Genomic DNA, 21,687 nt, shown 5'->3' with positions numbered 1-21,687 from the left:
AAACTCAACTATTTTTATTTTACCAGGTAAAGCCCACTGAGCTAATAGTTCTTATTTCAGAAGCGACCCGGCCACAAATGATAGCTCAACAAAGTGGCTTGTCATGTGGAAATGCATAACAGCCAATACTCTAAACGCACGTTTCTAAATGTAGAGGGGAAAACCCGGAGTGCCCACGGAGAGAAAGACACCACAAACTCCAAATATACAGCAGGCGTCAGGGTCGGGATCGAACCCACGACCTCCTGCACACCAGGCGAGGGAGTTAACATCTACTAGCTACCGTGATGATGATGAGAGAGACACGCAAACTCCAAATATACAGCAGGCGTCAGGGTCGGGATCGAACCCACGACCTCCTGTATACCAGACGAGGGAGTCAACATCTCCTAGCCTTCGTGATGATGATGATGAGAGAGACACGCAACCTACAAATATACAGCAGGGGTTAGGGTCTGGTTCGAACCCAGGACCTCCTGTGTACCAGGCGAGGGAGTTAACATCTCTCCACCGTTCACTCTGGGGGACCACGGTCGCAGGGCCTCAGGGGCGATGTCTCAATGCTCTGACAAAAACATTCATATCGCGACGACACCTGCTCATCTCGGGACATCGACACTGCAATGGATGTACGGCTGTTACACTCCTCTCGCGCCGTTCCTATCCAAACTGGAGGTAATGTATGTGAACACATCTTTTTAGCACAAAATTAAGCACTCGGCGCCCATCATCGAGAATAATCTGAGTAGCACCAATAAATAAGCGGGCAATTTCCCCCAGCTTCCCATATCTGTTAGTCCACAAGATGAAGGAGCACGTTTTCAAAAAATCCTGTCGACCACATGAGCCTTCTGGGAGTGAATCTACTCGGGCACAGTGGTTCAACATGTACGCACTCTGGACTTGTTTCTTTATTCATCGTTTCGTCGGCAGCGTCGGGCTTCCTTAAAGCGATACGGGTACACTGCCTGATGTCCGTCTCTTTCGTTGCAGGCAACGGTCAACGTGTTTGTGGGCATGTCAGGAGCTGAGTCACGTAGCCACACGCAGCTGAGTGAGTTCACACGCCAGTAACATTCGTTACGAGCCCTAAAACCTAAACTCGCGTGCAGCTAACCGATGGCGTTTTAAAATTTTAAAAATAAACAGCTGCGGTTAGGGTGCTCGCGTTAAAGAATTGGGTGAGGGCGTCAACTCGGCCTATCGCCACACTGGCGTGCATACAATGAACGACGCTTTGTGTGATGTGGCCCAAGGTTGTCCTGTGATCGTGCTCTTCGTTTCTGCATCATGATGAAGCTAGTTGTCATTACTGGCGACACGTCGTACACTCAGATTGTAAATGTTGTGGCTTGGCTCTCGAACGCACCGGTGTGCTGTACTAGTGACGAATTGGCACGTTCTGTTAACGTGACAACCCTTACTAGTTGGCTGTGTCGGGTGGTGGCGGGTTTAACGACACATTTATATTATGGATGTTGTTACTTATTTGTTAATTCGGGGCTCCCTTGCTGCCGACTGGTTCCCTAGACGTCGCATATGATGCTGCTACATACCCCCAATCAGAGTTGCGCCCCAGTGCCCAACTGATGCTGCAGTGCTGCAGACATCACCGCCTGTGCTCAGTGAGAATGGCCGCGTGCAAGTTGCAAGTTCCAGAGGTGATTTGATGAACGAGGAGGGCAACTCGAGAGACCAGGTTGAGTCTCGAGGGTGAGCAAAATGACAAAAGTAAAACGAATAAAACGAAGGACAGCAGTGAAGCAAATAGAAATCATCAGAGCAGATAGAAATCAGAGCAGATAGAAATCAGAGCAGATAGAAATCCGAGCAGATAGAAATCATCAGAGCAGATAGAAATCAGAGCAGATAGAAATCCGAGCAGATAGAAATCAGAGCAGATAGAAATCCGAGCAGATAGAAATCAGAGCATATAGAAATCCGAGCAGATAGAAATCAGAGCAGATAGAAATCCGAGCAGATAGAAATCATCAGAGCAGATAGAAATCAGAGCAGATAGAAATCCGAGCAGATAGAAATCCGAGCAGATAGAAATCAGAGCAGATAGAAATCCGAGCAGATAGAAATCATCAGAGCAGATAGAAATCAGAGCAAATAGAAATCAGAGCAGATAGAAATCAGAGCAAATATAAATCAGAGCAGATAGAAATCACAGCAGATAGAAATCAGAGCAGATAGAAATCAGAGCAAATATAAATCAGAGCAGATAGAAATCAGAGCAGATAGAAATCAGAGCAGATATAAATCAGAGCAAATATGGATCAGAGCAGATAGAAATCAGAGCATATAGAAATCAGAGCAAATAGAAATCAGAGCAGATAGAAATCAGAGCAAATAGTATTCGAGCAAAAAACAAACTGCGTCACTTTCAGAAATCTAAAATGTTGTGCAACACCATTGATTCACCACAGACACCACAAAGACAAAGATCTTCCGTTATGGACTTCAGCAGACTGGTGGAGCAAGCGCTGTTAGCAAGCACCTATTAACGCTGGAACGACACTGGAAGGGGTGCATTGCCAACACCACACCTGGCCGCCTTTGTCTCCCCCAACACCGATGTTTACACACCGTACCGGCTGAGTTGACCTAGGAGAGGCTCATGACCGGTTCAAATATTCGCCGCTTTTATTGGTCGTGAGCAGGAATCGAACTCAGGTCTGCCGGGTTGTAGTGCAGTGTGCTGACCACTAAACACTCCTGCTTCCCACACACACACACCACTCTGCCATCACCACCCCACACGTTTTTGTTATCACTTTTCGTTGTTAGTTTGGCTGCCCCTGTCACGTGACTTTTTTTTTCTCAAGCCTCATTGACGTCGAAAGTGGCGAATCAACGTAAGCATCCTTGTCGCTGATCAGAGTAAAACATGAAACTATTTTGTTTAAATGTGGAGGATGGAGGAACGGATGTGTGAAGAAGGCAAATTGCCTGCTTATTTATGTTGTGATTTATATTCTCCACAAGGATGCAAATGGATTCCGTACGGTATCGTTGTACGTTGAACCAGGACCCATACGTGACAGAGAGGCCCCCCCTTGTTACTAAATAGTTGGCACAGAACCAGCATTGGTTCGAACGAGTCTGACTCAAATGAACATCAGCAGTCCAGAGCGAGTGGTGGAAATTCCACATTCCTTTCGGTGAGGTTTAATCAATAGTGATTGTCCTCTGGATGTACAGTACAGTCGCTCCCTCCCATAGGAATGTGGAACTTCCACTATTGACTCAGGACTGCTGATGGAGTGAAGACATCCCACGATCGCTGGATTTTGGAGACATTTTTCAATCTTCTAATGTTCTGAACTCTATTTTACTTCTCGTGTTCCCTTTACAAGTACAACTTGTAAATCCCATTCACTCCTGTGGAAAAAAAAAACAATCACAGGCTGACGTGTGAGCAGAAAGTTTATGATTGTCTGTGATATAAAACATGAAGATCAACCCTGAGATACGTCTATCTTGTAAGTCTACCGGAGGCTCACAGGTCAGTGAGCATGTGTTTATTTGAAGTCATGAGTCATTCAGAATTAGATGAGGTTCATGCAGGTAGTGAGTGGGTGGGAAACGAAATTGTCACACCCTATATATTTACGGGAAGCTTAAACTGTCACCGTGAGAGTGGAAGTGAGTGTGTCCCACGTGTGTGCCTGTGCGTGTTTGCACAGAGAGTGGGGGAGTGGTGGTGCGGCAGCGGTTAGCGCGACGCTGCGCTACGAACCCGGCAAACCCGGGTTCGATTCCCGCTCGCGGCCACCAACACCGGTGACGATTACCTGAACCGGTCCTGGGCCTCCCCTATGTCGACTCAGCCTCAAATTAGTACCTAATGCGATGTGTCAACATCGCAACTAGAGATACAAAGGCGGCCGGGCGTGGTGCTAGCCACCCCCACCCCCTGGGTGCCGTGCCGGCCTTCGTAGGTGCTGCTCGTTAACAGCACTTGCCCCAACAGTCTGTTAAGGCTATACAGGGGATCTTTGTCTTTTGCGTGGGGAGTGGTGGCACAGTGATTCGCGCACTGCGCTAACATCTCAGCGACCCGAGTTCGATTCCCACTCATGGTTGACATCGGTGGCGAATATCTGGCCCGCTCTTGTGCCTCCCCTAGGTTTACTCAGCCATAAATGAGTATCTGGTGCAGTGTGTAAACCGTGCAGTGGACACAACGTTGTCGCCTTGTGTGCCGGCCTTAATACGTGCCCACCAACAGCTGCTGCTGGTGCTGCTGCTGATGGTGTTGGTGGTGCTGGTGGTGGTGCTGGTGGTGCTGGTGGTGCTGGTGGTGCTGGTGGTGGTGGTGCTGGTGGTGGTGCTGGTGGTGGTGCTGGTGGTGGTGCTGGTGGTGCTGGTGTTAGTGCTGGTGGTGCTGCTGGTGGTGGTGCTGGTGGTGGTGCTGGTGGTGGTGCTGGTGGTGGTGCTGGTGCTGTTGGTGGTGCTGGTGGTGGTGCTGGTGGTGGTGCTGGTGGTGGTGCTGCTGGTGCTGCTGGTGGTGGTGGTGCTGGTGGTGGTGCTGGTGGTGGTGCTGCTGATGGTGCTGCTGGTGGTGGTGCTGCTGGTGGTGGTGGTGCTGGTGATGGTGCTGCTGGTGGTGGTGCTGCTGTTGGTGCTGCTGGTGGTGCTGGTGGTGGTGCTGCTGGTGGTGCTGCTGCTGGTGGTGCTGGTGGTGGTGCTGCTGGTGGTGGTGGTGCTGGTGATGGTGCTGCTGGTGGTGGTGGTGCTGCTGTTGGTGCTGCTGGTGGTGCTGGTGGTGGTGCTGCTGGTGGTGCTGCTGCTGGTGGTGCTGGTGGTGGTGCTGCTGGTGGTAGTGGTGGCTACACGTGTAGTAGTAGTGGCTACACGTGTAGTAGTAGTGGCTACACGTGTTGTAGTAGGGGTTGCTACACGTGGAGTAGTAGTGGCAACACGTGTAGTAGTAGTGGTGGCTACACGTGTAGTAGTAGTGGCTACATGTGTAGTAGTAGTGGTGGCTACACGTGTTGTAGTAGTGGTGGCTACACGTGTAGTAGTAGTGGCTACACATGTAGTAGTAGTGGCTACACGTGTAGTAGTAGTGGTGGCTACACGTGTTGTAGTAGTGGTGGCTACACGTGTAGTAGTAGTGGCTACACGTGTAGTAGTAGTGTTGGCTACACGTGTAGTAGTAGTGGTGGCTACACGTGTAGTAGTAGTAGTGGCTACACGTGTTGTAGTAGTGGTGGCTACACGTGTAGCAGTAATAGTGGTGGCTACACGTGTAGTAGTAGTAGTGGCTACACGTGTAGTAGTAGTGGTGGCTACACGTGTTGTAGTAGTGGTGGCGACACGTGTTGTAGTGACTACACGTGTAGTAGTAGTAGCTACACGTGTAGTAGTAGTAGTAGTGGCTACACGTGTAGTAGTAGTAGTGACTACACGTGTAGTAGTAGTGGCTACAGTAGTAGTAGTAGTGGCTACACGTGTAGTAGTAGTAGTGGCTACACGTGTTGTATTAGTGGTGGCTACACGTGTAGTAGTAGTAGTGATTACACGTGTAGTAGTAGTAGTGGCTACAGTTGTAGTAGTAGTAGTGATTACACGTGTAGTAGTAGTAGTAGTGGCTACACGTGTAGTAGTAGTGGTGGCTACACGTGTAGTGTTAGAAGTGGCTACACGTGTAGTAGTAGTAGTGGCTACACGTGTAGTAGTAGGTGCTGGTGGTGGTGGTGGTGCTGCTGATGGTGCTGCTGGTGGTGGTGCTGCTGGTGGTGGTGGTGCTGGTGATGGTGCTGCTGGTGGTGGTGCTGCTGGTGGTGCTGGTGCTGGTGGTGGTGCTGCTGGTGGTGGTGCTGCTGGTGGTGCTGTTGGTGGTGCTGCTGGTGGTAGTGGTGGCTACACGTGTAGTAGTAGTAGTGGCTACACGTGTAGTAGTAGTAGTGGCTACACGTGTTGTAGTAGTAGTAGCTACACGTGTAGTAGTAGTGGTGGCTACACGTGTAGTAATAGTAGTAGTGGCTACACGTGTAGTAGTAGTGGTGGCTACACGTTTAGTAGTAGTGGCTACACGTGTAGTAGTAGTAGTGGCTACACGTGTAGTAGTAGTAGTGGCTACACGTGTTGTAGTAGTAGTAGCTACACGTGTAGTAGTAGTGGTGGCTACACGTGTTGTAGTAGTAGTAGCTACACGTGCAGTAGTAGTAGTGGCTACACGTGTAGTAGTAGTGGTGGCTACACGTGTAGTAGTAGTGGTGGCTACACGTGTAGTAGTAGTAGTGACTACACGTGTAGTAGTAGTAGTGGCTACACGTGTAGTAGTAGTAGTGGCTACACGTGGAGTAGTAGTGGTGGCTACACGTGTAGTAGTAGTAGTGGCTACACGTGTAATGGTAGTAGCTACACGTGTAGTAGTAGTGGTGGCTACACGTGTATTAGTAGTGGTGGCTACACGTGTAGTAGTGGCAGTGGCTACACGTGTAGTAGTAGTAGTGGTGGCTACACGTATAGTAGTAGTGGTGGCTACACGTGTAGTAGTAGTGGTGGCAACACGTGTAGTAGTCGCAGTGGCTACACGTGTAGTAGTAGTGGCTACACGTGTAGTAGTAGTGGTGGCTACACGTGTAGAAGTAGCAGTGGCTACACGTGTAGTAGTAATAGTGGTGGCTACACGTATAGTAGTAGTGGTGGCTACACGTGTAGTAGTAGTGGTGGCTAAACGTGTAGAAGTAGCAGTGGCTACACGTGTAGTAGTAATAGTGGTGGCTACACGTATAGTAGTAGTGGTGGCTACACGTGTAGTAGTAGTGGTGGCTACACGTGTAGTAGTCGCAGTGGCTACACGTGTAGTAGTAGTGGCTACACGTGTAGTAGTAGTGGTGGCTACACGTGTAGTAGTAGTGGCTACACGTGTAGTAGTAGTAGTAGTGGCTACACGTGTAGTAGTAGTAGTGGCTACACGTGTAGTAGTAGCAGTGGCTACACGTGTAGTAGTAGTAGTAGTGGCTACACGTGTAGTAGTAGTAGTGGCTACACGTGTAGTAGTAGTGGTGGCTACACGTGTAGTAGTAGCAGTGGCTACACGTGTAGTAGTAGTAGTGGCTACACGTGTAGTAGTAGTAGTAGTGGCTACACGTGTAGTAGTAGTAGCTACACGTGTAGTTGCAGTTGTGGCTATACGTGTAGTAGTAGTGGTGGCTACACGTGCAGTAGTAGTGGTGGCTACACGTGTAGTAGTAGTGGCTACACGTGTAGTAGCAGTAATTTACTACTACTACACGTGTAGTAGTAAACTACCACTACTACTACACGTGTAGTAGTAGTGGTGTCTACACGTGTAGTAGTAGTGGCTACACGTGTAGTAGTAGTGGTGGCCACACGTGTAGTAGTAGTAGTGGCTACACGTGTATTAGTAGTGGCTACACGTGTAGTAGTAGTTTAATAGTACTACATGTGTAGTAGTAGTAGTAGTGGCTACACGTGTAGTAGTAGTTTAATACTACTACATGTGTAGTAGTAGTAGTAGTGGTGGCTACACGTGTAGTAGTAGTAGTGGCTACACGTGTAGTAGTAGTGGTGGCTACACGTGTAGTAATAGTAGTAGTGGCTACACGTGTAGTAGTAGTAGTGGCTACACGTGTAGTAGTAGTAGTTTACTACTACTACTACACGTGTAGTAGTAGTGGTGTCTACACGTGTAGTAGTAGTGGCTACACGTGTAGTAGTAGTAGTGGTGGCTACACGTGTAGTAGTAGTAGTAGTGGCTACACGTGTAGTAGTAGTGGTGGCTACACGTGTAGTAGTAGTAGTTTAATACTACTACATGTGTAGTAGTAGTGGCTACGGTCCCCGCACTTTCAAGGGCCCCGCGCGAAATGATTTCAAGCTATGAATTCCGGTTTAGTGATTCTGCACTTGCTCCAATACTATAGTACTATACCGCCTTCAACTTTTATGAACGATTGGGTGTTTAAGATTAGCGATTTGTCGTATTATCTGGCTGTATAGCAAGTGAGAACATACAATTACCTTACTGTGCAAGTTAAAAATGTGTTTTAATATTTCCGTGTGTTTTTTTTTTTAAATCGGGCCACCTTTATAACATGTGCTACAGGCCCCGCACTAGCTTCATGCGGCACTGCCAGTACCGCAATAAATACGCGCGTTGAACTTCTTTCGCACCGTACGTTGGCCAACCGCGCCAATCGGGGGGGGGGGGTGGGGGGTGCGGAACAGGCCAGGGGTGAAGAAGGATCGAGACGCCTCGCCCACCGAGCTTGACTCGGCCGAACAAAACCAAATGATTAGCCTGGGTGCCAGTGGGTGGCATGCCAAGAGTGGTGACTGCGGGAAGTTGCCAACCCTGGCAAGGGGCGGCTGCGACCCTGCCGTGATGCGTCACAGCAGCGCAGAAGGCGACACGGGATGCGCGTGAAGTTGCTGTTATGCTAGAAGAAGAAGAAGAAGAAGCATCGTCACCCGCGCCGTGCTTCCTTAGAATAAGTCACTTTCGTTACGCAGTTGAACGCGCGTGCACGCGTACAACGTGGGCGCTGGCGAGACAAAGGCGGCCCCGGTTGTGGTGGTTGAGCCACACGGCCTTCTCACGTGTCGTCGTCTTTGTCGTTGTTGTCGCTGCTGCTGCTGCTGCATTCTAAGGTGCCTGCGAGCAGCACTCGTTCCGCACTGAGCATCGACGGTGACCCACACTTTGCTTCGGATGTTCTGCAGCGGTTTTTCACCGTGAATGCATCTCGAGGCCGCGCGATGCTGCTGTGCGCACGGTGCTTGCCCCAAAAGTCGGTCGAGTCTATACGGGGGATCTTTGTCTTTTTGTGCGTGGAGTGGTTAAGCGCTGACCTGCGCCTACGACCCTGGCGACCCGAGTTCGATGCCCGCTCACGACCAATAACAGTGGCGGGTATCTAAACTCGAGGTCGACTCAGCCTCAAATGAGTACCTGGTGCGGTGTGTAAACATCGCCACTGGGGAGACAAAGGCGGTCGGGCGTGGTGCTGGCCACCCACCACCTCGTGTGCCGTTCCGCCTTTCATAGGTCCTCGCTAACAGCACTTGCCCCTACAGTCTGTTAAGGCTATCCGGTGGGATTTTGTCTCTGTAGGTACAGGATGGAAGTTTGGTGCGTGTATCATGTGTGCTATATGTGGTGTGTATGTACGTGTGTACATTACACACGTACATACACATGTCGACGTACATGGGGATCTCTGTGTATGCATACGCACATTATTTGGTATACATTTTATATACGTTTAATACATAAATTACAACCAAACACTGAATGAACAAACTTTTATTTTGTGTTTTTCCACCTTTTTGGCTGTGTGACACGGCCAGAGCAGGCCATCATTGGAAGGTCGCGAGTTCAAATCCCCGTTCGGGGCTCGGCTTCGTCCGCGATCCCTCTCAGTTTGAGATAAAACTACACCTTTGTTGAATATATGCTCAACCTATGGAGCAGACCGACCCCTAAGCGTATTAACTTGGTGATTTAAACCACTGGCTTAGGGGACAACCAATAAAGACAAGAACTGTCGAATAACAACTCACTTGAACAAGAGCACACCAAAAAAAGTCTTCGAATAAGTGAAAATACAAATGTAATAAATGATATACCTCCGAGCAGGTTACGGAACCTGGTGTGGGCGTCACGTGTGATGCTATCATTCCTGGGATTAACTTTTAATGGGTTGAGGGTGAATCTTGAATTATTTTTGGCGACTGCGAACGACGAGGGCAGGGAGGCGAGATTGAGTCATTCCCGGAGAGTAAAAAAAAAAGGCTTGGCCCTCTTTAATTAAACCCAAACGCAAGGTGTGGACCCGATCTGAAAAGAGAGAGAGAGAGAGAAAACTCGCGAGGATGCCGTCGTGCAGGCAAGAGTTGCCCGTGTTAGTTCGCATAAATATTCACGCTTCGTCGTGGCAAAGGGGGGGGCGAGGTAGTGGTGGCGCCGTTGTTTACTAAACTACACTTTTTTATTTTACCAGGTCTGGATTTTACAAGTTGGTCCTGCATTCGGATATTTGCCAAATTGAGTTTCATTTCTCCTTTTCAATCGGGAGGCATCATCATCGTCATCATCATCAGCCATGTTCAATCCACTGCTGGATGAACGCCGCCTTGCCGATCTGCCGGCAGCTCTCCACCTTCAACAGAGCACTGCCTTGCCAGGGAAAAGAGGCTTGAGTGACGTGTATGCCCGAATACCGAGTGAGCAGGCACCCATACCAGCCTAAACTAAAACTAAACTAAACAATTTTTATTTCATTTTACCAGGTATGGCCCACTAAAGTATACAGCTCCTTTTCAGCAGCGACCTGGCCACAAGTGATAGCTCAACGAAGTGGCTTAGCAGCCAAATACTCTAAACGCGTGATGCTGACTCTGAATGTGGAGGGGGGAAAAAACCGGAGGACCAGGAGAAAAATCCACGCGACCACGGGGAGATAGAGACATGCAAACTCCACATGTGTCAGAGTCGAGATAAAACCCACGACCTCCTGTATACCAGGCGAGGTAGTTAACATCTCCTAGCCACCGTGGCGCCCCAGGTTTGCGCAATGCGCTATGAACCCGATGAAGCGAGAGCTCAATTCATGACCGCGGCCCATAAACCGAAATCTGGGTCACACCCCTTCACTGAGCCGCACCGCACTGACCAAATCTGGTGAAGTATGGCCAAGTGACCTTTCATTGCCGACACGTTGCAGCAAGGCCTTCATCCACCAGTTATTATCACAGGAAAGTAATGCATTACCACAGCTAAGCAATGCATTATTCCGTGTCTCCCTGCTCATGCTAGCTTGACCCGGGCTCATCCGCAGCATGTGTGCATGCACATATGTTGAACTTATTTCGCTCCGTACGTGGCCAACCGTGCTAATCAGAGGTGCGGTGACGGCCCATGGGACAGAAGTGTACACTCCACGGTCCTGTGGCAGTGGCCAATCTCTCCATCAGAACGCGGGGTAGGGGGCACTCTTTAATTGTAAGGTAGAGTCTTATTTTTATTTAATCCTGTAAAGCTGCCACACATTTAATTACACACCCCGGTGCAAAGCCAGTGGATTGGACAAGCCGAGCACTGTAATTATATTTGTACTGCGCTGTGAAATCTTCACCCATGGAAGTCTCAATGGGTCTCAAGGCTCTTTTATAACAGGGGGCCTGCATAAAATGTTGTCCAGTTTTTTTTTAAGTGTCATTGTTTTTTGTAAGTGCGGAGAAAAAAAGTTTAAATAACTTGCTCTACCTTTCTGGCCTTTGCTCTCATGTTGTTGCCTGAAGGGTCGTTGCCTGAAACGTCGCCTATTATACACCGTTTAAATTTGAAGCAGTGCTATTGATGAATGCGTCCAGATTTGTTGGGTTTATTTGGCGCGTACGAATGGGTCAACAACCTACTTGCTTTACCGCCTTCTACTGAGCATCATGATTTGATGTCTCCTGAAAACCCTATCTCTGTCATGAGATCCGCCAACCCTGCCTCCGAGTTGCTCTTCTTTTGCAAGCACATGCTCCAACCACACGTGGACCGATACAAACAACCCACAGAACACCATTAATTAACCTACCAAACCACCCTGTACAGGACCCTCCTGAAAACGAGTCTTGAGACGTGTATATATCCGTCAATTTTGGCTTTTTACAATTAAAATCTCGTCCCTTGAAAATGAAAATCCACCGAAAAATGATTTTTTTTGTTTATTTATTCCCGCGATCTCAGTGAAAATCTTTCTCTCTGCGAGCCAGCGAACGCTCGTGCTGTGCACGGAGCCAGGCGGGGTGGGAGGGGGTGGCCGTGTACCCCGTGGCCTGCAACGCGGTCGCGGCTGTCGATGCGAGACGCGCGGCGGAGGCTCAGCGAATCGAAGCGTCTGGGCTGCTCCTCGCCTGTCCGCCTCCATCGATTGGGCCCGCGTCTCTGATGAACACCCCCCTCCCCCAGTTTTGAGCAACGGGGCCTTGGCCAGGCAAGGTCTGTGCCTCCTGCATCTCCTGCTGCTGCTCTGATCCTAAGCAAATTGGATTATCTGGCACTCTGAAAGGCGGTCGGCCACGCGATCGCTCAGCGCACGTGACCTTTCGATCATCTGAAACGACGCTGTCCGTGTACAGTGAGGGAAAAAAAGTATTTGATGCCCTGCTGATTTTGTACGTTTGCCCACTGACAAAGAAATGATCAGTCTATAATTTTAATGGTAGGTTTATTTGAACAGTGAGAGACAGAATAACAACAACAAAATCCAGAAAAACGCATGTCAAAAATGTTATAAATTGATTTGCATTTTAATGAAGGAAATAAGTATTTGACCCCTCTGCAAAACATGACTAAGTACTTGGTGGCAAAACCCTTGTTGGCAATCACAGAGGTCAGACGTTTCTTGTAGTTGGCCACCAGGTTTGCACACATCTCAGGAGGGATTTTGTCCCACTCCTCTTTGCAGATCTTCTCTAAGACATTAAGGTTTCGAGACTGACTTTTGGCAACTCGAACCTTCAACTCCCTCCACAGATTTTCTATGGGATTAAGGTCTGGAGACTGGCTTAGTTACTCCAGGACCTTAATGTGCTTCTTTTTGAGCCACTCCTTTGTTGCCTTGGCCGTGTGTTTTGAGTCATTGTCATGCTGGAATACCCATCCACGACCCATTTGCAATGCCCTGGCTGAGGGAAGGAGGTTCTCACCCAAGATTTGACAGTAATGGCCCCGTCCATCGTCCCTTTGATGCGGTGAAGTTGTCCTGTCCCCTTAGCAGAAAAACTCCCCCAAAGCATAATGTTTCCACCTCCATGTTTGACGGTGGGGATGATGTTCTTGGGGTCATAGGTAGCATTCCTCCTCCTCCAAACATGGCGAGTTGAGTTGATGCCAAAGAGCTCCATTTTGGTCTCATCTGACCACAACACTTTCACCCAGTTGCCCTCTGAATTATTCAGATGTTCATTGGCTAACTTCAGACGGGCATGTATATATGATTTCTTGAACAGGGGGACCTTGCGGTCGCTGCAGGATTTCAGTCTTTCACGGCGTAGTGTGTTACCAATTGTTTTCTTGGTGACTATGGTCCCAGCTGCCTTGAGATAATTGACAAGATACTCCCTTGTAGTTCTGGGCTGATTCCTCACCGTTCTCATGATCATTGCAACTCCACGAGGTGAGATCTTGCATGGAGCCCCAGGCCGAGGGAGATTGACAATTATTTTGTGTTTCTTCCATTTGCGAATAATCGCACCAACTGTTGTCACCTTCTCACCAAGCTGCTTGGCAATGGTCGTGTAGCCCATTCCAGCCTTGTGTAGGTCTACAATCTTGTCCCTGACATCCTTGGAGAGTTCTTTGGTCTTGGCCATGGTGTAGAGTTTGGAATCTGATTGATTGCTTCTGTGGACAGATGTCTTTTATACAGGTAACAAGCTGAGATTAGGAGAACTCCCTTTAAGAGTGTGCTCCTAATCTCAGCTCGTTACCTGTATAAAAGACACCTGGGAGCCAGAAATCTTTCTGATTGAGAGGAGGTCAAATACTTATTTCCCTCATTAAAATGCAAATCAATTTATAACATTTTTGACATGCGTTTTTTTCTGGATTTTTGTTGTTGTTATTCTGTCTCTCACTGTTCAAATAAACCTACCATTAAAATTGTAGACTGATAATTTCTTTGTCAGTGGGCAAACGTACAAAATCAGCAGGGGATCAAATCCTTTTTTTTCCCTCACTGTATATTCCGAAGGTCACGATACATTTCTTTTTGTTGGTGGGCTGTATCGTTGCGTGGTTTTGCGTCGAAGTACAAAAGCACATTGTCTGCTCGTGGCTATAAACACGAAACGTCGAACGTTGAAAGAGGTCCCGAGTTTGAGATGTTATAATCCCAGAGAGCCGTGCGGCTGATGGGTTGTGTAAGAGAACGCTGTCATTTTGACTTGAAGCTTTCGTGACTGCAGGAATTCATATTATTTGGGTCTTTCGGTAAAGTCACGTAAATAGAAAAAGAATAATAAAAATAAAAGATATAAAACACGACGTTTCGGTCGCAACACAAGCGGTGTTACGATCGAAACGTCGTGGTTTTTTTATCTTTTGTTTTTATTTTTTATTATTTTTTCTATCTCCGTGACTTTACCGGAAGAACCAAACAGAACGCTGTCATTGTGTACGTAAAGTGAGGGCTCTACGAAGGAGACGCATCGCCCGCCTGTATATTGAAGTCATCCATCGAGTCGCGATGCTTTGTCATGTGTGGAGGATGTTAGAGGCGCTCGGTAAATCCTGGCTGAAATCATCATGAGCGGATCACAGCTTGAGCAGACCACACCTCTCCCCGTTCGACACGCCTACGTTAGACACATCGACGTGGCCGCTTGCTCATTGGCCCTTGGGCTCCTGAGAGCTAAGCCGTGACGAGCGTGTCCACACTGAACGTCGTAGCCGGCCCACATTGGGCTCGCCTCGAGCTAACGCCGCTGGGATTCGGCACGCACCCCGAGGCCCTGTGGCTCATGGCATGAGTACAGCGATGCCTTTAACCGTGGTACGTGGAGGGACTGTAATGTGAAGGACACGCATTGTCTGCTTCGTCCATTGATAGTCTTCCTCAGCAGCAGACCATGCCTTCCCATCTCATGATGGACGCTTGAGTTGCGCCCGAAACGTCGTGATTCATTTTTGTTTTATACCTACGTGACTTTACCGAAAGAACCAAAGAGTATTCTCCACAAGGACGCACATTTACGATGTTGTGTTGTTCTTCGTGCGCTTTGTGCGGCTGATTGTTCGACCGGGTAAGGGTGCGACATCCTTGACTGAACACGGCATAGGGCTCTGTGTTCACTCACGCGTGTGCATGGTCCAGACGCGGTGTTGGAAATTCCCCATTCCTTCGACACGAATTTGTTGAAGGGTTATGACCCTGGAGGGATGATGTGCCGAGTCACGGTGGCTAGGAGATGTTAACTGCCTCGCCTGGTATACAGGAGGTCGTGGATTCGATTCCGACCCTGACGAGTACTGAGACAAGATAAATAAGCACGCAATATGCCTCCCTTGCTTAATTATTTTTGCGACTGATCATTGCGAGCATTGTTGCCTGGAATTTCTTGTATGTATGTACGTTGAACTTATTTGGCATTGTACGTAGCCAACCGTGCTAATCGGAGGTGGGGGGGAAGGACAATAAACTGAACACAAGAAGCAGTTCTAAAGAAATTAATTTGAAATCTAAATATAAACGTGCATAGCTCAAGTAGCTTTTCAACATTGGAAGGAAGAGCGTTCCAGACGGCCGCAGAAGCGGATCTGAAAGCGCGCGATGCAAGTGACCGCCTTTGTTCGATTGCCGAGCCAAACGCCGCTGCTGCGAGGATGATCGGAGTTCGCGTGATGATGATTTATGCTTCTTGACGAGATCAGCAAGCACGCAGTGTGTGTGCGTGTGACGAGTGTGACCTTACAACAATGTGTTAGTTTGCCTGTCGTGAGCAAGGGTGCTGAGTGATTGGCGTTGCCCCCACGTGCTCAGTGTTTATCTGCGTGCCGCTCGTCCGTTTTCTGTTTTGTTTATCCGCGGTGTGGTCTTCTCGTGGGGAGCGGTGGCGCAGCGGTTAGCGCTACGCTGCGCTACGAACCCCGGCCACCTGAGTTCGAATCTCGCTCATGGCCAACACCAGTGATGATTATCTGAATCGGTCCTGGGCCTCCCCTAGGTCGACTCAGCCTCACATTAGTACCTGGTGTGTAAATGTCGCCACTGGGGAGACAAAAGCGGCCGGGCGTGGTGCTGGCCACCCACCCCCTCGTGTGCCGTGCCGGCCTTCATAGGTGCTCGCTAACAGCACTTACCCCAACAGTCTGTCAAGGCTATACGGGGAATCTTTGTCTTTGCATTTATTCTAATAACTTATTTTTTTTAAGATGTTGGTGTTCTTGGATGTTAAGATGCTTGTGTGAGGGGTTAAAATATTTTTTGTAATGAAATTTGCATGAATGATGCTATATATATTTAAAAAAATGTATTATATTATTATGATTATTTTGTGGTATTATTATTATGATTTCGCAGCAATCTGAGACTCACTCACCCAGTGTCAGCTCGGGAGGGCCTGGCCTTGCTGATGAGACCCTTTGTATCGGCACCGATGCAGGGTTTGCTTCTATTGAATGAGTTCTGCTGAAGTGACTCCACTCCCAGAAGCCTGTGCTGCTGAAGGGACGTTGTGAGAACTTTCATTCTTACACCATTGGAAACCTCATTTACCACTAACAAAATATGATAATCGTTTTTTTACCCTTTTATCTGGCAACAAAACTGACACCTTTTTTTTTACAAGGAGTCATGTTTACATTTTTACACAATACCTGCGGTCGGAACGCAAACAAAAAACAACAACTCTGATAATGTATGTGGCACTGTCCTTGAAATTGATTGGTCCACACCCGAGACAGTGCATAGATTATCAGAGTTGTTGTTTTTTTGTTTGCGTTCCAACCGCAGGTATTGTGGTCAATGTAAATATGACTCCTTGTTAAAAAAGGTGTCAGTTTTGTTGTCAGATAAAATGGTAAAAAAACAATTATCAACTTTCATCCTTGTTTATTTTTTTGACGCGGACGGAGTTATGTGTGCGGGGAGAAATGTTGTCCACGAAATTTGTTTAGTTTCCAATAATTAATTGTCGAGGCTGCTGAGTCGGCAGCGGTTTGAAAAAAAAAGCACAAATTAACAAAGCAACTCAACGCATCCGTGGGCAACACGGTGGCCTATAAAGACGCACCATTGCCTGAAACGTCGCCGATTATACATCGGGTCGGGTTGTTGACGGGTGGGTAGGGTTTTTATTTATCCTGCCACTTAGTTTACGTGTCGCACAGCCTACAATTGTCCTCTATGCTCACGTCGTTACGTCAGAGATTAAAACAATCTATTGAATCCCAACAGGAAGAAATCAATGAATAAAAATTGTTTTCCAAGACAATGGACATTTAATTACTTTTACAATTCTGAGCACGCGGTTGAAATTGCTTTACTTCTCCAACCTAGCGTCATCGGTTATTGTTAACCACTGGTTACGTTTCAGCATGGGATTATTTCTGGACTTCACTTTTTTGGCTCGCCCTTATTTATTACCCACGTGAGAATTTGCGCACACGCGGAATGCGGGGATTCAAGCTAGGACATGAATGAATCGCTGCGGAATAATACGAACGAGTATTTTTCAATCTATTCTTTTTTTACCTCCAAACATCAACGCCACCGTCTTAAAATAGACGAGCACTGGGCCGATACAATCGCACGATCGTCACGGACACCAGCGGCAGATCAAGAGATGCGTTGGGTCAGTGAGCGACAAGAGAGTGAACAGCATTCTCTCACGAGCTTTCTTCAACAAGGAAACTCCGCTTGTCCTTCGCGCCCGCTCGGGTGATATACCACTGGTGGAACCTCAGCCGCACGGCCCGCTCGCCGCAACAGTGCACGAACTCTAGGTTATTTCACCAGGGCCAATCCCACCACGCTCTTAGCTCTTTTCTCCAGACGCCACCCGGCCACACGTGGCGAGAGCTAATCGAAGTGGCTCACATCGTCACCACACGTAGGAATTTATACCAGAAGCCATATTATTGCATAAGCGCACGCTTGTGAAAATGTGGCGAGGAAAAACACGGGAGGACCCGGAGAAAAATCCTCGTGGCCACGCGGACTTCAAATATAACAACAGGCATCGTCAGGGTCCGAGATCAAACCTACGACCTCCTGCATACCGAACGAGGAAGATGACATCTCACCACCACGGCGCTCCCACGGAACGTGGAACTGATACTTGTTGACGCATTGACACTTGAAAATGTGGGGAAACTTGGTGGTTAAGAATTCGAGGCTGGCGAGGAGGTCATTAGAGACACAGAGCATGTGATGTCTCCGCACGTCTGGCACACGAGAGACACGAAGTTTCTGCTGCTCAATCAAGCAAGGGGCAAATGCTTAACTTCACGGGAGCTCCTCAACACCGACGGTGGAGATTCCATATTTTTATATCAAGGGCCACTTCATTCGCTGTGTGTATGTTGAACTTCTTTCGCAACCGTAAGTAGCCAACCCTGCGAATCGGAGGTGCGGTGATGAGATGATAATTGTTAGCATTCCCGCCACGTTATACTTTATTTTATTATTACATTTGGAGGCGTGGTGGTGTTGGTGGTAATGGGCTGAATCAACTCCTACCAAGGGTTTAATCTCGAGCTTGTGTGAGTTACGTACTCCTTTTACACAAAGACAAATATCCCCCGTATAGCCTTCAATAGACCGCTGTGGAAAGTGGCTTTAGCGAGCACCACCCGTGAAGGTCCGGCAGGGCACACGAGGGAGTGGAGTGACCAGCACCACGCGCCTGGTCACCCTTCTATCCCCAGTTGCTTGCGTTCACAAGCCCCACCGAGAGCGATGGTTCAAATATCCGCGCTGCTACTTATCGCTCGCGGATGGGAATCCAACTCTGGTGGGTCGGGGTTCTCCGTAGGGATGGCGACCGGAGCCCAAACCGCTGCGCTCCCACGGCTGCCCGAGTCGCAGAGACTTTTAAACAACTTTTATTGCCGTAGTAATATGTTTTACCCTTTTAACTGGCACAAAAACTGACACCTTTATTCAAGGCATCATGTTTGCAATAACCACAACACAAGCAGTCAAAATGCAAACAAAAGAGACAACTCCTATAATAATATGCACTGTCCTTGAATTTGATTGGTCCACACCCGAGACGGCTTTTATTAGAGCCTAGTTTCCACTGGTGTTGGACCAGAAGACGCCAAAAGGCGTACAACTCAACAACAGCGCACTATCAGAGTATTGAGGGCTCGGGGTGAGCATTTACATTATGATACCTCCTTTGCCAGTAACAAGATATAGTAATAGGTTTTACCCTTTTAACTGGCACAAAAACTGACACCTTTATTCAGAGGTCTCATAGTGTAAATGCTTACCCCAAGCTCTCAATACTCTGATAGTGCGCTGTTTTTGAGTTGTATGCCTTTTGGCGTCTTCTGGTCCAACACCAGTGGAGACTAAGGGCTCTAAGAAAAGCTGTCTCGGGTGTAGACCAATCAAATTCAAGGACAGTGCATATTATTATCAGAGTTGTCTCTTTTGTTTGCATTTTGACTGCTTGTGTTGTGGTTATTGCAAACATGATCCCTTGTACAAATGTGTCAGTTTTTGTGCCAGATAAAAGGGTAAAAACCTATATATCTTGTTACTGGCAAAGGAGGTCTCATAATGTTACTTTTATTGCCGCCAGCAGCAACAGCACTGGAGGCGATTCCGATATGAAACACACAAAGTCACCAGCAACACAAATAAAACAAACGCTATAAATCCACGCGCTGTGGCGCTAAATGCACCGCGCACAACACGAAATAAAAGCCACGTGGTGGTGGTGGTGGTGTTCATCGCGCACGCCACGGTGACGAGCGAGCGCTTCAGAAGGTGAACACGTGGGGGGTGCCGTCCACGCTGGTACAGAGAGGGGCTTTGCCCGGCTCCCCAGCCTTCGAGGAAGACTCGCTGCACATCACCGACACGCGTGTGTGGTACGTGGCGTGCTGAAGCCAGAGCCGGCCTGAGTGGCAGAGAGGCACGCGCGTGAGCGCACGTCCGGCTCGAGGGACGACACGGGAAGTGAGGATGGACGCCGCTCGTTAGGAGCGGGGACGCGGGCCGCAGACTTACTTCACTTTTTCTTGAGTTTGTTTGTTTGTTTGAGTCACCGGCTCGAGCTGGCGGAGAATGCGGTGAGAGAATCGCGCTTTGGGGTACGGACGCGCGGAGTTGTTCGTGAGCGCCGCGTGGTGGAACCTCGTGATGCGGCTCTTTGTTTTTGTGAGTGCGCCCTTCGTACAAAAAAGAAAATGAATCGCTCTCATCCCCTCAACTCTTTCTTTCGTCTACTCAAAGATGCGGGAGCAGTGATGGCCTTGGGTTTCAAAAAAAGAATGTGTTTTGCCAAATATTGCATTATATATGTGTGTATAAGTCTCTACGTTTCCGAGTTGATTTTGTTGGCCGAAGTAAAAGACTCAAGAGACCAAGGTCCCCAACATGACAAAATGTAAAAAAGATTATAATAAACGCGCAGGCGATGAAGTAAAAAAACAATTAACACTGTCACACGATGAATGTAAAACATTGCACCAACATGTATCGGTGGTACATCGAAGCTAAATGAAAAATTCCCTTCAGCGCAAATCCCTGCTGGCAAATTCACCTCGTGGCACAAAATACAAAAAACGATAACCGCAGAAACGTTGAACACGAAGCAGATATGGGTTGACATTAGCACTACCACGTAACCAAATTAAGATATATTTCCATAGCAATCGCAGGTGAGGTTTTTTTCCATAAAAATGGAGAGTAAAGCATCGAATTGTGGTTTACAGCAGTACGATGTCAATCAACTTGGCCAAGTATAATACCTCAACTTAGCCGGCAGGGTTCCCTTGCTCAAGTGATCAGAGGCATTGCGGGTAAAGCATCGATGAGCCGAGCGCCACCACAAAACGCCTCCGCTGTGGGTCAATGTCTGCCAGAGGCGAGAAAAAACGGAAGCAACTTTTACCATCATATTTCACCATCCTATTTTTACCATCATATTTTTACCATCCTATTTTTACCATCCTATTTTTACCTTCCTATTATTACCATCCTATTTTCCCATCCTATTTTTACCATCCTATTTCTACCATCCTATTTCTACCATCCTATTTCTATAATCCTATTTCTACCATCCTATTTTTCCCATCCTATGTCACCCATCCTATTTCTACCATCCTTTCTCACCTCCGGCCAGCGTTTCCCACTGCAGTGCCGCTTCCATCGGTGTTCATATCTGTTGATGGCTCTGAGCCAGTGATGGAAATTCCACACTCCCATGGCAGGGACCTACTGTGTGATACATGAGATTTTTCTCTTGTAAAGAAGTACAATTTCCCTAAACAAAGCCCATGATGCATTGTACAGACGCAGCTTACCAACGGTGTTGCATGTCGCTTGAAATTGACCCAAAAGTCATCAGAGTCTTCTCCAGCGTACAAACCACGACCTGGCTCTTCTCCACGTACGCACAGATCGAGTGCTTGTTAGTGAGCACCTATTAAGGTTGGCATGGTGCGACGAGTGACTGGTGTGGCGAGTACGACGCCCAGCCGCCTCTGTTTCCCCACTGCCGGTGTCCACGCATCACACCAGGCACTCGCTGTAAGGCTCATTCGTCATTAGGCGAGCCCCGAACCATTCGACGCATCACTTCGCCGCTGCCGTGGTTGGCAATCAAACTCAGGCCACCATGTTCATATCGCACATTGTGCACACCACTGCACTCTTGCTCCTCATTGAGCCACACACATACTCATGCACACACAAAGACAAAAGTCCTCCATATAGTCTTAACAGACTGTTGGGCCAAGTGCTGTCAGCGAGCACCTATGAAAGGCCGGCAAGGCACACGATGGGGTGGGTGGCCAACACCACGCCCGGCCGCCTTTGTCTCCCTAGTGGCGATGTTTACACATCGTACCAGGTATTCATTTGAAGCTGAGTCCACCTAGGGGAGGCCCAGGACCGATTCAGATAATCGTCACTGGTGTTGGCCATGAGCGGGAATCGAACCCGGGTCGCCAGGTTCATAGCGCAGCGT

The 21,687-nt window shown here is 48.2% G+C and overlaps 1 long non-coding RNA gene across 1 annotated transcript in view; it reads right to left on the bottom strand.

The window, feature by feature from the left end:
* LOC116952383 (uncharacterized) overlaps nucleotides 1–20,452 on the bottom strand; it is a 32,225-nt gene extending 11,773 nt beyond the window's left edge. Inside the window, exon 1 of the long non-coding RNA XR_012947009.1 lies at nucleotides 19,725–20,452. This is a non-coding gene — a long non-coding RNA (uncharacterized LOC116952383). The remainder of the gene's footprint in view (nucleotides 1–19,724) is intronic.
* Between the last annotated feature and the right edge of the window lie 1,235 nt (nucleotides 20,453–21,687).

The sequence above is a fragment of the Petromyzon marinus genome, chromosome 46 (assembly GCF_048934315.1).
Source record: "Petromyzon marinus isolate PM22_M1 ecotype Great Lakes invasive population chromosome 46, UKy_Petmar_22M1.pri1.0, whole genome shotgun sequence".
Classification (NCBI taxonomy): Eukaryota; Metazoa; Chordata; class Hyperoartia; order Petromyzontiformes; family Petromyzontidae; genus Petromyzon; species Petromyzon marinus.
The sequence above is the reverse complement of the archived record's forward strand: the minus strand, read 5'-3'. Positions and strand labels throughout refer to the sequence as shown.